Source organism: Symphalangus syndactylus, chromosome 13, assembly GCF_028878055.3.
Source record: "Symphalangus syndactylus isolate Jambi chromosome 13, NHGRI_mSymSyn1-v2.1_pri, whole genome shotgun sequence".
In the NCBI taxonomy this organism is placed as follows: Eukaryota; Metazoa; Chordata; class Mammalia; order Primates; family Hylobatidae; genus Symphalangus; species Symphalangus syndactylus.
Window position 1 is genome coordinate 70,943,699 of NC_072435.2, and position 4,496 is coordinate 70,948,194.

Below are 4,496 nucleotides of genomic sequence, written 5' to 3' on the forward strand. Positions count from 1 at the left end.
GTGCATCTGCCTTATAGTGGCTGGGTTATGGAGCAGTGCCATGGCAACCAAGGTACAACTGCAGCTTCAGCCTTGGCAGCATTGAACTGGCAGCATTGAACAGTCATGGAACATAGAGACATCCCCCTAACAATTGCCATAGTCTAAATGTAGTGTTATGAAGGCCACATAATGGTGGCAAAAACTGGAATAAAAAGGAGTAAACAAATGGGGACAAAATTACAAAGAAAGACTAACCAGAACTAGCAGAAGAGAAAGAGAAGGCAAAATCAAAAGCTATTTCCCTTTTGAAACCTATGAGACTATGAATATAGCATTGCCATTAATAGCAATAGGAAAGTCACAAAGATAAATCTTTTGGGGCTCAAAGATATGTGAGGTTTGCAGTTTACTAAATTTAAAGGGCCAATCCAGTTGGAAGTGTGAAGTTGGCTTGTTGGAGAATAGAAAAAAAACTACCAGGGGAGCATTTGGGAATTGGCACAAAGATGTCACCGAAACTGAAGAAGTAGATGTGTTCTTCTTGGAACAAAGTACAGAGATTAAGCTTCTGTAGATGGCTAAGGATAAAAGTTTCACAAATATTTCTAGTTAGCAGATGGTGGAGGAAAAAGAGGCATACAAAATTCTGGCAGCTGGTATATCCTTCACTTGCCTGTGAACCATGAGCCCTTCACACTTTGCCCACTCCAGTTCTACTCTGACCGATGCTTCCACCGTGGCCCAAGCTGGCATTGCACTGATTGGACTGGCTGTCATGGGCCAGAACTTAATTTTGTGCATGAATGACCATGGCTTTGTGGCCTGTGCTTTTAATAGTACAGTCTCCAAAGTTGATGATTTCTTGGCAACAAGGCAAAGGGAACCAAAGATGTTGATGTTCAGTCCTTGAAGGAGATGGTCTCCAAGCTGAAAAAGCCACAGGCATATCATCCCTCTTGTGAAGGCTGGTCAAGCTGTTGATGATTTCATGAAAAAATTACCACCATTGTTGCACACTGGTGATGTCATCATTGATGGAGGAAATTCTGAATATAGGGATGCCACAAGACGATGTAGAGACCACAAGGCCAAGGAAATTTTATCTGTGGAGAGCAAAGTTAGTGCTGGAAGAAAAGGATCCCAGTATGGCCTATCACTCATGCCAAGAGGGAACAAAGAAGCTGGCCCCTATCAAGACAATCTTCTAAGTCATCACTGCAAAAGAAAGAAGTGAAGAACTTTTCTCTGACTGTGTGGGACAGGAGGGAGCAGGCCACTTTGTAAAGATGGTGTACAATGGGATAGAGTATAGGGATATGCCGCTGATCTACGGGGCTTACCACCTGATGAAACATGTGCTGGGCATGGAGCAAAACAAGATGGCACAGGATTTTAAGGATTGGAATAAGACAGAGCTCGACTCATTCTTGAATGAAATCAAAACAAGATGACAGAGGCCTTTGAGGACTAGAATAAGACAGAGCTCGATTCATTCTTGATTGAAATCATAGTCAATATTCTAAGATACTGATGGCAAATACCTGCTGCCAAAGATCAGGGACAGCACAGGACAGAAGGGCACCAGAAAGTGGACCACCGTCTCCACCCTGGAAGTTGGCATTCCTGTCACCTTCATTGGAAAAGCTATCTTTGCTCGGTGCTTATCCTCTCTGAAGGATGAAAGAATTCAAGCTAGCAAAAAGCTGAAGGGTCCCCAAAAGATCTAGTCTGATGGTGATAAGAAATCATCCCGGGAAGACATTTGGAATGACCTCTATGCTTCCAAGATCATCTCTTATGCTCAAGGCTTTATATTGCTAAGACAGGCAACCACTGAATTTGGCTGGACCCTCAATTACGATTGTATTGTCCTGATGTGGAGGAGGGAGGCTGCATCATCAGAAGTGTATTTCTAGGAAAGATAAAGGATGCATTTCATCAACGCCCAGAACTTGAGAACCTATTATTAGACAACTTCTTTAAGTTGGCTGTTGAAAACTGCCAGGACCGCTGGTGGTGGGTGGTCAGCACTGGGGTCTAAGCCAGCATTCTCATGCCCTGTTTCAACATTGCTGTCTCCTTCTGTGATGGATATAAACATGAGATGCTCCCAGCCAACCTCATCCAGACTCAGTGGGATTACTTCGGGGCTCACACCTATGAAGGCTTAGAAAAACAGGGACAGTTTACCCACACCAATTGGACAGGCCGTGGTGGCAGTGTGTCATGCTCTTCACATAATGCCTAATCATGCTGTTTCTGTTACCCATCACAATTCCATAGACCAGGACGTTTCATGCATCACACAACCACACAACACCACTTAATGGTTCTTTGTTCTATTTTCTGCTCAGATCTTTTAAAATAAAAGAATGTAAGAGACTCCCAGAAAAGTCATATAGAGTTTATTTATAAAGTAGCTTTGTGAGAACCATCATGCCCTCTGCCCTTGCCTCTTGGGACTGACCAGAAGCTGATAATGTGCACGAGAGTGAGAACCAACCCGTTGAAACAGTCGTTCCCAAGTGCTCCCTGTGGACTAATGAGGCTCCTCTCACGTAAATAGGAAGACTGTTGTTACAAGTTGATCAAACTGGAATATATCTGTCATGCAGCTGAATTCCCTTTTTCCTTTACTCAATAAAAGCTACATTTTATTAAAAAAAGGAAGACAAAATTCTGAAAGGGTATCAAGAAAGTTTCATGACACAGATACACATTTCAAGGAAAGAGCTGGTCAGCTGTGTCATGGATGCATTTAAAAACCAAGAGGAAACTGAAGGCAGATGACATTATGGTGAACATACTGGAAAGGAATTAAAGCAGCTTGTGATAAGTTGAAGGCAAATTTGAAGGAAGATCACTTGGTGACAGTCCCCTAGGGATTGTGCAGTGACACCTTATATTTCATCTCCAGCTCAGCCCGAACAGATGGCACAAATGAGAATCTTCTCATATGAGGATTTCATCCGGGTTTATAACCTAGTCAGTTCTATTTCTTTATTTGCCTCCAGAAGGGCTAGAAGCAAACCCCATCTGCATTCCCAGGGGAGGAAGGATAAGGCTCATTAACAAGATGTTTGAGATGGCCCTGCTTGCAGTTTTACAAAGAAACGTTATGAATTAGCAGTGTAATATGTTACACGGTACAATCTCTCACCACCACAGACCCAGGATTTAGTGCTTTATAGTATAGCTATATTTTAAATAAGACATAATTAGTATTAGAACTGTGAGATTTCAGCATCTTAAAATTAGATATTAAAAGTAAGGTTGATAAAATTATTTTGCATCAAATATTAAAAGATGGTTTCCTGTAAGAAATATAAATATGGCATATCTTAATTTTCAAATCTAGCAAAACTGAAACCAAGCCTTCCCATAGTAATAAATCTCTCTATATCATACAAAAGCTCTTTCTAGTCTATCCCGGAGATTTTAAATAAAGTGTAAAATTAACATATTTAATTTCTGTAAAATATTTCATATTTCCTTCTGGATGTATGGCACTCCTCTAGATTTTATGAATATATTCTGAAATTTACTGTTGCTGTTTCAAATACTTTATCATATTTTGTTATACTGTATGATGCATTAGAAATTGATGAAGAAATAAGACTACAATTTGATTAATTATACGCCAGAGGCTTTAATTATGCCTTTCAGTTAATCAAAGTAATTTCTTCTGTTATAACAGAAGTAATACTTTTATGGACTTTTTTTTTTTTTTTTTTTGAGATGAAGTCTCACTCTGTTGCCCAGGCTGGAGTGCAATGGCACAATCTCAGCTTTACAAAAACAAAAAGCTTTATAATCCTAGGCTTACCTTTACTCACCATTGTTTACTAATTAAAGTTTAGAAATATTTAGTGCAAGCAGTGGCTATGGTTTATTTTATTACTATTATTTTTTTTTTGAGACAGGGTCTCACTCTGTCACCCAGGCTGGAGTGCAGTGGTGCAATCTCGGCTTACTGCAACCTCTGCCTCCCGGGTTCAAGCGATTCTCCTGCCTCAGCCTCCCTAGTGGCTGCGACTACAGGTGCCCACCATGGTGCCTGGCTAATTTTTGTATTTTTTGTAGAGATGGGGTTTCACCATGTTGGCCAGGCTGGTCTTGAACTCCTGACCTCAGGTGATCCGCCTGCCTTGGCCTCCCAAAGTGCTGGAATCACACATGTGAGCCACCATGCTTGGCCCTTTTACGGACATAATTTTTATGCATAGGCAATAATCCTACATTTTATAGAGTTATATCTAATTATAAATAGCAGAGCATTACATTGAACTAACCCCAGTATTCTCATAATGACTAAAGGTCAGTAACCAAGCCAAGCCCAGGAATGTGGCTGGGCTCCAAGAATAATCTAGAATGATCCAGGTTTTGTCCATGCTTCATTCTGCCCTTCAATTTCATTGTTTTCTTTCTCTGAGGACTAGCTTTCTCTGCTCCCAGTCGACATACAAAGCATGGAGAACAGCAGCTCCCCGATTCTATGTGTTAGAATTCAGTCA

General features: G+C 40.9%; 1 pseudogene; it reads left to right on the forward strand.

Annotated features, from left to right (window-relative positions):
* The first annotated feature begins 724 nt into the window (after positions 1-724).
* LOC129459346 (6-phosphogluconate dehydrogenase, decarboxylating-like) lies at positions 725-2,230 on the forward strand (annotated as a pseudogene).
* Positions 2,231-4,496: the final 2,266 nt, after the last annotated feature.